This window comes from Salvelinus alpinus, chromosome 37, assembly GCF_045679555.1.
Source record: "Salvelinus alpinus chromosome 37, SLU_Salpinus.1, whole genome shotgun sequence".
Taxonomy (NCBI): Eukaryota; Metazoa; Chordata; class Actinopteri; order Salmoniformes; family Salmonidae; genus Salvelinus; species Salvelinus alpinus.
Window position 1 is genome coordinate 3,516,752 of NC_092122.1, and position 12,029 is coordinate 3,528,780.

Here is a 12,029-nt window from a genome sequence, read left to right on the forward strand (position 1 = left end):
ATCTGTTGTTAGAAAAGTTAATTAGCTCGTAAAGAAAGTAGGGTCTATCATATCAGACATGCACATACAAGGCGTGCACATGAACGAACAAGACCCCAAAAATTGGACAGATGAATTAGACGAAACAACATGAGAATAAGTGTCCTGGGCAGCTGTGGTTAGCCTTGAGTGACAACAGTAGTACATTTCCAGCTATGCAGGTGCAAACTGATATCAAATGAACTTGATGTGGATATATCACCAGAGGATCTGGGACGATACCATATGATCAGCGTGAAACAGACAAACGCTAAATGCCCCCACATGCTAATCTTCAAGCTGTGGAACTATCAGACCAAAGGCAACATTCTAAAGGCCCAGGGGGAAAGGAGATCAAAATCCACGGCCAGTCCATTCGATTTGTCCAGGACCTGTCTGCTAGGCTGAGGAAAAAAGATAAGGAATACATTCCGATCAGACTGAAGGAAAAACGAATCAAATCTCAACTCCACTTCCTGGCAGTGCTGCGGGTATAGAACCCGTGTATACGCAAAGTTGCATGTGCAATTCACAAGCTTAGCTGATGAAGCACACATAGTATACAAGCGGTGACTCAATGTCATACTTTTCCAGTTGATACCGGAGTGAGTTGACCCTCTGCCCTGAGAAGAAGACAAGGCGGGAAAGAGCTATAAGCACACTAGGCTACATACAGTGATGCATAAGACCAGCTTATCATCAGTTGAGACAATATTATTTCCCCAAGTAACTGTTCTTCTCTAGGATGTAACAATAGAAGTAGATGATGCCAATGGGCTATATGGTCACCAATAAGACAATACAAAGAAGAAATATAGCATGTATGTCAATAACTGTTCTATGTATGTGTGTGTGTGTGGGTGTATGTGTGTGTCTGTGCATATGAATGGGAGTGTGAAGGTGGGTGAATATGAATACGTGTAGGAGGGTTGGAGAGAATGGGTGTGTGGATGCATAGGGTATATGATATGTGAGCGAAGGAGAATGAATGAGAAAATTGATGTATGGATTGGTGTAGATGTGTCTGAGAAGAAGGGGAGGTGGGAAAAGATGGGAGGTTTGGACAAACTTGACTTGATTGGGTAAGGGTGGGCAAGGATGGGAGGTTGTGACAAGTTTGGCTTGGGTGGGCAAAGATGGTGGGGTGGGACAAGCTTGGGAGGGGGAGATGAAGAGGAACAAGCTTGCCTTTGGAAAGTGGGAAGTAAGGATTTATCTATACTACAATGTAATTGTATTTATTTTTGTTACTTGCAAACCTTCTGTAAATTGAATAGGAGTTCTGGCCAAATTGTTTGCCATTATAGTTCATATTCAATGGTGGTTATTGGCGATAGAGGAGATGGACTCTATCCGACGGATTGGGACGGGGGAGCTGGGAGGACATCAGACATTTTCCTGAAGTATGTGTGGTGCCTCCACTCACTTCACTTCTGTCTCTCAGTGAATCCACTCTCCCCAAGTAGAGCCCCACCAGCCACTATACTTTAAGGTATTACAAACTGACCACAATATTTAAGTGGCAGTCTTTCTCCAATGTATGTAGAATTACATAATCCATAGATTTTTTGGTACTTTAGGGGAGGAGTAGAAGCTTAAAAGCCCCAAAAGGCATAGTGCCTCAAATTACAAATAAGTACTTCCTTTATGTTTGTTGTATGTTCTCTGTTAAATGTTTGCACAGCCTACATGTTCATTCTTGGTCACACATTTTAAATGTGTAATTTATACAATAACTATGTATTCATACTACGACTCTTCCACATCCATGGGATGTCCACCTCCATCATATGACATGTTTTATCTGGTTCTTCAATGACAGATGGAACGGACAAGGTTATACTTTGTAGGCCAACAAAATCCAACTGAATGTAATAAGAAAAATGTCATATTTAAAGAGGAGCTGGGTTGAAGAGGCCTATGCTGACACCTACTGTAGTAACAGCAGAGGTGTACTGATAAATAACAGTACACCAGTTTTCCCTATATCCAAGCATAGGTACAAAGAAATACTTTTTTCAAATTTTGAATGAGACCTTACATGGTGAAAAATACATATAGATTTCATTGTGTATACACCCCCAGGGGCAAAACTGGTGTTTTTAGATGGAATTCAAGCTATTTTAGATCAAACTCAGACAGGAACTATTATTTTAGCATGTGACCTAAATCAAGCATTCAGCAAGTTAGACAGACATAGCAATAAAAAAGGGAAATTCAAGGAAACTCCAAAGAGGCTGAAAATGTCCATCTCTACATATGTTTTACAGCACCAGCTGTTCCGGAAGACCGTGTGATCACGCTCTCCGCAGCCGATGTGAGTAAGACCTTTAAACAGGTCAACATTCACAAGGCCGTAGGGCCAGACGGATTACCAGGGTGTGTACTGAGAGCATGCGCTGACCAACTGGCAAGTGTCTTCACTGACATTTTCAACCTCTCCCTCTCCGAGTCTACAATACCAACATGTTTTAAGCAGACCACCATAGTGCCTGTAGTGTCTTAGCTCTTATTACTTATTTATATAATAAGAAAGACTCTGAATACAAGAAATGGAACTGGAGCTTCACATTTACTAAAACGAGTTAGTACCAGAATAACATAGAACAACACTGCGCATGACCAAGGGTGCTCCATTCTTAAAGGGGACATCAGTAATTAACAGAACATAACAGTGCCTGTGCCCAAGAACACTAAGGTAACCTGCCTAAATGACTACCGATCCGCTCACATTAACACCATTATCTCAGAATCCCTAGACCCTCTCCAATTTGCATACCGCCCCAACAGATCCACAGATGATGCAATCTCTAGTGCACTCCACACTGCCAGTTCCCACCTGGACAAAAGGAACACCTATTTCAGAATGCTATTCATTGACCACAGCTCAGCTTTCAACTCCATAGTGCCCTCAAAGCTCATCACTAAGCTAAGGACCCTGGGACTAAACACCTCCCTCTGCAACTGGATCCTGGACTTCTTGACGGGCTGCCTTCAGGTAGTGAGGGTAGGTAACAACACATCCGCCACGCTGATCCTCAACATGGGGACCCCTCAGGGGTGCGTGCTCAATCCCCTCCTGTACTCCCTGTTCATTCATGACTGCACGGCCAGGCACAACTCCAACACCATCATTCAATTTGCCAATGACAAAACAGTGGTAGGCCTGATCACCGACAACAACGAGACAGCCTATAGGGAGGAGGTCAGAGACCTGGCCATGTGGTGCTAGGACAACAACCTCTCCCTCAACATGATCAAGACAAAGGAGATTGTGGACTACAGGAAAAAGAGGACCGAGCACGCCCCCATTCTCATCGACGTGGCTGCAGTGGAGCAGGTTCAGAGCTTCAAATTCCTTGGTGTCCACATCACCAACAAACTAACATGGTCCAAGCACACCAAGACAGTCGTGAAGAGGGCTCAACAAAACCTATTCCCCCTCAGGAGACTGAAAATATTTGGCATGGGTCTTCAGATCCTCAAAAGGTTCTACAGCTGCACTGTCGAGAGCATCCTGACGGGTTGCATCACTGCCTGGTGTCGTGTCTTTGGCATCATTAAAGTCAAGCCTGTTATTTTATCAAATCAATTCTCTGTAATTATTATTACGTGATTAAACTAATCATGTAAATGTAATTAACTAGGAAGTCAGGGTACCAAGGAATCTTCAGATTACAAAGTTATAATTTTCCTACTATAACTTTTCAGATATTTTAATATCTGATCAATTCGTCTTCTAATTAATGAATTATTCTTTACCTTGCGTTAGTCTCATTCCAAACGTCGTAAATTGTTGGTTATCTGCACGAACCCAGCCTTCACTATGAATCATTCATACATCAATTGTCTTAGTAATTTATTTACTAACTAAATAATCACAGAAATGCATAAACTAACAACAATGTAGATATGGTTACAAGGAAATGATAGGGCTAAACCGATAGGGCTAAACCGATATGGCAGCTTGGTAGACAAAGGGACTGAGAAGGGCGCGAAAGACAAAAGACACTACACAGTTCATAATTATAATAATTGAAATGCTAATCCCTTTGCACATGAACGCCCACTCATTCGGGACTAACTGCAATCAATACATATATTTACGCTCAGTGTTTCGTTGTGATCTCTGTTGGAATTTGTCCTTTTCTGTTGGAAAGTTCATCCGAGATTCTCTCTGCGTCCCTGGAGTCTTTGGTTAGAATGGAAACTTCAGAGTAACATTTAGAAATGTTCTTATAGAATAGATGTTTCGGCGGTTGTCGGTCTTCGCATTCCAGGTCGACATAAATTCTAGCTGCAGACTAGTAATTAGTATAGAAGATTTGCTCTTATTCTGTCGGTATCGATAGTCTCAGAGTTTAACCATTTCCACCAGTGTGCCAATGCTTCACGTGGTTTGGTTAGGAATTCAACAACCGAGGAATGCATGGTCTCTACTCAAACCTTAGCCCTCTTGGTAATGGAGGTACGCTTGGTCTGGAGGGGGCTTCTCCAGGTGGGGGTTATATTCGGAACAGAGCAGAAAAGGCTGTCCAATGACGCCAGACCAATGTCTGTGCTCATGGGGCGGGCCAATGACTTAGTTAACTTTAAAGGGAATTGGATTCTCTTTCACTAAACAGTTTAAAAGCACATTACATAATTTCACAAATAGTTTCATCTTTACTCATTCATTTTATACAATAATTAGATGCAAATCTCATAACGGAGACTCTTGTATAAACAGCGTTTTGGTAATGTGGCTGTGTTGTCTCATGAGGTCACAAACATTACACATTCTCCAAAATATGGATATTGTTCAGTTCTCAAGTTCTGTGAGGTAGAAGAAGTTCCTTTGTTCTGTGAACCCTCTCTCTGTACCGCATGGCCGAGAGAGTCTCCTCCAGGAATTTACGACCTGAGAACAGAACCTGGGTTTAAGAGGGAGAGAGAGGGGGAAGGCACTCGCTATACCCAAAGAGGGCCACATCATGACACTGGTATGGCAACTGCTCGGCCTCCGACCGCAAGGCACTACAGAGGGTAGTGCGAACGGCCCAGTACATCACTGGGGCCAAGCTTCCTGCCACTCAGAACCTCTATACCAGGCGGTGTCAGAGGAAGGCCCTAAAAATTGTCAAAGACTCCAGCCACCCTAGTCATAGACTTCTCTGCTACCGCACGGCAAGCGGTACCGGAGCGCCAAGTCTAGGTCCAAGAGACTTCTAAACAGCTTCTACCCCCAAGCCATAAGATTCCTGAACATCTAATCAAAAGACTACCCAGACTATTTGAATTGCCCCCCTCTTTACACCGCTTCTACTCTCTGTTGTCATCTATGCATAGCCACTTCAATTACTCTACCTACATGTACATACTAATGTACCTCAACTAACTGGTGCCCCCGCACATTGACTCTGTACCGGTACCCTCCTGTATGTAGTCTGTGTCACGATCGTCTTCTTGACAGAGATTGGACCAAGGCGCAGCGTGTGCAAAATACATCTTCTTTTATTGAGAAGAGAGAGAAAACACAAAACGAACACTATATACAAACTAACAAAACAACAAACGACCGTGAAGCTAAATAACGTAAGTGCACAGACAAGCAACAAACGTTCAACATAGACAACTACCCACAAAAGCCTACTGCCTATGGCTGCCTTAAATATGGCTCCCAATCAGAGACAATGAATGACAGCTGTCTCTGATTGAGACCCAATCTAGGCAGCCATAGACATAACTAGACAACCTCACTCTTCTCTACCCCATACACATACAACACCCCTAGACTAAACAAAAACACACAAAGACAACCCACCCCAACTCACGCCCTGACCAACTAAATAAATAACAGAAAAAGGAACAATAGGTCAGGAACGTGACATAACCCCCCCCTTAAGGTGCGAACTCCGAGCGCACCAGCATAAAGTCTAGGGGAGGGTCTGGGTGGGCGTCTGTCCACGGTGGCGGCTCTGGCGCTGGTCGTGGTCCCCACCCCACCATAGTCACTACCCGCTTTCGTAGCCTCCTCCAAATGGCCACCCTCCAAATTAACCCCACCGGAATAAGGGGCAGCACCGGACTAAGGGGCAGCACCGGACTAAGGGGCAGCACCGGACTAAGGGGCAGCACCGGACTAAGGGGCAGCACCAGGATAAGGGGCAGCTCCGGACTGGATGGCGGATCCTGGCTGGCTGGCGGATCCTGGCTGGCTGGCGGATCCTGGCTGGCTGGCGGATCCTGGCTGGATGACGGCTCTGGCGGATCCTGGCTGGATGACGGCTCTGGCGGATCCTGGCTGGATGACGGCTCTGGCGGATCCTGGCTCGCTGACGGCTCTGGCTGGTCATGGCTCGCTGACGGCTCTGGCTGGTCATGGCTCGCTGACGGCTCTGTCATGGCTCGCTGACGGCTCTGGCTGGTCATGGCTCGCTGACGGCTCTGGCTGGTCATGGCTCGCTGACGGCTCTGGCTGGTCATGGCTCGCTGACGGCTCTGGCTGGTCATGGTTCGCGGAAGGCTCTGGCTGATCCGGTCTGGCGGAAGGCTCTGGCTGATCCGGTCTGGCGGAAGGCTCTGGCTGATCCGGTCTGGCGGAAGGCTCTGGCTGATCCGGTCTGGCGGAAGGCTCTGGCTGATCCGGTCTGGCGGAAGGCTCTGGCTGATCCGGTCTGGCGGAAGGCTCTGGCTGCTCCGGTCTGGCGGAAGGCTCTGGCTGATCCGGTCTGGCGGAAGGCTCTGGCTGCTCCTGTCTGGCGGAAGGCTCTAGCGGCTCCTGTCTGGCGGAAGGCTCTAGCGGCTCCTGTCTGGCGGACGGCTCTGTAGGCTCATGGCAGACGGGCGGCTTTGCAGGCTCATGGCAGACGGGCGGCTTTGAAGGCTCAATACAGACGGGCAGTTCATGCGGCGCTTGGCAGACGGACAGTTCAGACGCCGTTGGGCAGACGGGCAGTTCAGGCGCCGCTTGGCAGACGGGCAGTTCAGGCGCCGCTTGGCAGACGGGCAGTTCAGGCGCCGCTTGGCAGACGGGCAGTTCAGGCGCCGCTTGGCAGACGGGCAGTTCAGGCGCCGTTGGGCAGACGGCAGACTCTGGCCGGCTGAGACGCACTGTAGGCCTGGTGCGTGGTGCCGGAACTGGAGGTACCGGGCTAAGGACACGCACCTTCAGGCTAGTGCGGGGAACAACAACAGGGCACACTGGACTCTCAAGGCGTACTATAGACCTGATGTGTGGTACCGGCACTGGTGGTACCGGGCTGAGGACACGCACAACAGGGCGAGTACGGGGAGAAGGAACAGTGCGTACAGGGCTCTGGAGACGCACATGAGGCTTGGTGCGTGGTACCGGAACTGGTGGTACCGGACTGGAGACACGCACCTCAAGGCTAGTGCGGGGAGCAGGGACAGGGCACACTGAGTTCTCAAGGCGCACTATAGGACTGGTGCGTGGTACCGGAACTGGTGGTACCGGGCTGAGGGCACGCACCTCAGGACGAGTGCGGGGAGAAGGATCAGTGCGTACAGGGCTCTGGAGACGCACAGGAGGCTTGGTGCGTGGTGTCAGCACTGGTGGTACTGGGCTGGGAACACACACCACAGGGCTAGTGCGAGGAGCAGTAACAGGACGCACAGGACTCTGGAGACGCACAGGAGGCTTTGTGCGTGCTGTAGGCACTGTCTTAACCAGACGGCTAGCACGCTCCTCAGGACGAGTATGGAGAGCTGTTCCCGGTGACATTAACTCACCAACACGTTCATTCGGACGAATGCCGTGCCTCATGCACCAAACCAGTACATCCCTCATAACTCTCTCCTCCAATTTCTCCATTAACTCCTTTACTGTCTCTGCGTCACTCACCTCCAAATCCGCCCTCACCGGCACCTTACGGTAAGCAGGAGGAGTTGGCTCACGTCTCCCGACTGACCCAACTAAACTACCCGAGAGCCCCCTCCCAAGAAATGTTTGGGTTTAACTTACGGGCTTCCAGCCTTGTTTCCGTGCTGCCTCCTCATATCGCCGCCTCTCCGCTTTTGCTGCCTCCAGCTCAGCTTTGGGGCGGCGATATTCTCCTGGTTGAGCCCAGGGTCCCTTTCCGTCCAATATTTCCTCCCAAGTCCACGAGTCCTGGTTCCTCTCACGCTGCTTGATCCATGGTTGGTGGGTAGTTCTGTCACGATCGTCTTCTTGACAGAGATTGGACCAAGGCGCAGCGTGTGCAAAATACATCTTCTTTTATTGAGAAGAGAGAGAAAACACAAAACGAACACTATATACAAACTAACAAAACAACAAACGACCGTGAAGCTAAATAACGTACCAAGTGCACAGACAAGCAACAAACGTTCAACATAGACAACTACCCACAAAAGCCTACTGCCTATGGCTGCCTTAAATATGGCTCCCAATCAGAGACAATGAATGACAGCTGTCTCTGATTGAGACCCAATCTAGGCAGCCATAGACATAACTAGACAACCTCACTCTTCTCTACCCCATACACATACAACACCCCTAGACTAAACAAAAACACACAAAGACAACCCACCCCAACTCACGCCCTGACCAACTAAATAAATAACAGAAAAAGGAACAATAGGTCAGGAACGTGACAGTCTGTCTATTGTTATTTTACTGCTGCTTTTTAATTACATGTTACTTTTATCTCTTATTCATGTCTGTATTTTTTTAAACTGCATTGTTGGTTGGGGGCTCGTAAGTAAGCATTTGTATTCGGTGCATGTGACGAATAAAATTTGATTTGATTTTCTCACTCACACATAAATTTCACATTTATACTGACTTTAAAAAAAAATTGTATGCTTGCTTGCTTTATTGTGTTCATATTTCTTATTTTTTTTAAATTAATACGTTATTGATTTTTAAATTGTTGGGTTTTGAGTTTGCAAGAAATGCTTTTTGCATGTGACATTAAAACAAAAAAATATGAAATACTTAAGTGACAAAAAGCATTACTCAACAACCTGAAATCAGATCTTATGAAATTGAATAATCTCGCCGTAAATCTTCCAGATCGATTTAAACCTCTCTTAGAATGGATCCCAAAGCTTTCATATTTATTTTCAGTAATACCAATTACCCCACCGAAGACTTTCTTTAAAAAAAGTATACTCTGCCATAACAGACTTCATATGGGCAAATGAAACTCATAGATTTAGGGACATGTAAAACTTTCCTATTTATTCTAAGGGTGGTTTTAACCTTCCAGATATAGAAATGTATCAACTCGCCACCCAAGGCTTTTACTTGCAACATATTGTTAAATTCACTAAAGAGGAACAATAGGTACATGTTGAAGATGCGCATCCCCAGAATATTTTCATGATTTTTTTTCTCAAAGGATAGAATTAAGAACATTAACGACTTCATAGTTAAGAACACTATAACAACATGGAAGAAAATGACAGAGATTGTACAAGACTCTTCCTAGAGCTGGCCTCTCGGCCAAACTGAGCAATCGGGGGAGAAGGGCCTTGGTCAGGAAGGTGACCAAGAACCCGATGAGCACTCTGACAGAGCTCCAGAGTTCCTCTGTGGCGATGGGAGAACCTTCCAGAAGGACAACAGTCTCTGCAGCACCACCAATCAGGCCTTTTATGGTAGTGGCAAGGCTGAAGCCACTTCTCAGTTAAAGGCACATATTATAAAGCGTTCCACTTCCTAACGTAAAAGGCACGCTTGACATTATTTTGAAGTAAATGATTACAAAGGGAGATGCACCACGCACATGCAGTGTATGTGCAGCAGGACTCAGTAGACAAACGATTTGGACCAGCACTCCAGATATTCTTGTACTTTGTTTCTTGTGTAAGGTCAACACTGTAATGCGAAACCCTGTATCCCCATCTCGCTTTATTGATCTTCCAGCAGTTGGCAATGAGAGGTTGACCTACAGATTGAGCTCCGTAATCTGTCATTCAGGGATATACGTCAATAAAACGACACTACTGGTCACAGTTTATATTTGACTCTCTTAAGATTAAGGCTAATGACCATCAAATCTCTATAGAATCTAAAATGTTGAGGACACAGCAGGAGTTTATATATTTTTATGAATTATTTAATGAGGGCCCTCACAAGCTCTCATATCAGTGACCAAGTACAGTCTTGTGAGTCAGATTTCAGATATTGATGTTATTACAACATGTAACTATTTCCTCAATCGTCTTTAGGGTAAAGCCTTAACTGTTTTGACATTCTGCTTTCAAAGAATGTCACAAAATATTGATTAAAGCCAACAGTATGAGTCCAAATCAGCAATTCAGCAGTCATTTCACAGTTGGATGCAGTGAAAACAAAACAGACTACACAACCATTGCTTCAACAGAGGATTCAAACAGCGATCTGTGTTACATTATATAATATTTTGTGAAGGAAATGCTACCTGCAAATTTCTTAGCCAATGATCTCCTCCAGATTTACACTTTATGCTCTCAAAATTGCAGTGCATAGATACAGATGTCTACTTTAAAATGATTTTCTATGTTGAATGTCTTGTGTTCTTGTGTAACGTCCTGACCAGAGTTATTATGTGTTTTGCTTGTTTAGTGTTGGTCAGGGCGTGAGCTGGGTGGGAATTCTATGTTGTGTGTCTAGTTTGTCTGTTTCTATGTCCAGCCTAGATGGTAATCGTTGTCCCTGATTGAGAATCATATATAGGAGGCTTGTTTTGTGTTGGGATTTTGTGGGTGTTTGTTTCCTGTCTCTGTGTTTGTGTTCTGCACCAGATAGGACTGTCTCGGCTTTCACGTTTGTTGTTTCTGTATGGTTGTAAGTGTTCACCGTTTATTGTCTAATTAAACATGTTGAACACTAACCGCGCTGCATTTTGGTCCTCTCCTTCATCCCAGGAAGAAAGTCGTTACATCTTGTTTGTCATGTGGGTTATCTTCATTTATCTCTCACTAATGTCCATATGGCTCATCTCAGCCATAACTTTTGGAAGGGATATGTGGAATAACCTGCACGGGCTCTTTCTGTCCTCTAAACATCAGTAAATGAAGTGAATGCAAGTCTGTGATACCGTAATATACTACAGTTGACCTAATTTCACTATGGTGAGTAAAATAATTAAAATGTGATCCATTGACTTCACCAGCATGCTGTTTTACGTTTTTCTTCTCTAACACTTTCCCTATATCTAGGCGAATGATGGTGGATCAGCATCATTTTATGGGGACTGGATCAAAACGGGAAGAGGACCTTGTGTCTGCCTCTGAGCAGACCTCTTTGAATTCTTCAAGGTAGCAGACCCCCTGCTGAATGTTTGAAAGAAACTGTGGAGACAGTGTAGGGGCAAAATGAGTGTTCCTTCAGAGATCATGTATTTGCTGAGTGTAGCTGTTACCATGTAACTACTGGCACAATACACATAAATCACTGCCAACTGTTTATCAAATCAAATCAAATGTATTTATATAGCCCTTCTTACATCAGCTGATATATCAAAGTGCTGTACAGAAACCCAGCCTAAAACCCCAAACAGCAAGCAATGCAGGTGTAGAAGCACGGTGGCTAGGAAAAACTCCCTAGAAAGGCCAAAACCTAGGAAGAAACCTAGAGAGGAACCAGGCTATGAGGGGTGGCCAGTCCTCTTCTGGCTGTGCCGGGTGGAGATTATAACAGAACATGGCCAAGATGTTCAAATGTTCATAAATGACCAGCATGGTCAAATAATAGCACCTAAGGAGTAAATGCCAGTTGGCTTTTCATAGCCGATCATTAAGAGTATCTCTACCGCTCCTGCGGTTTCTAGAGAGTTGAAAACAGCAGATCTGGGACAGGTAGCACGTCCGGTGAACAGGTCAGGGTTCCATAGCCGCAGGCTGAACAGTTGAAACTGGAGCAGCAGCACGGCCAGGTGGACTGGGGACAGCAAGGAGTCATCATGCCAGGTAGTCCTGAGGCATGGTCCTAGGGCTCAGGTCCTCCGAGAGAGAGAAAGAAAGAGAGAATTAGAGAGAGCATACTTAAATTCACACAGGACACCGGATAAGACAGGAGAAGT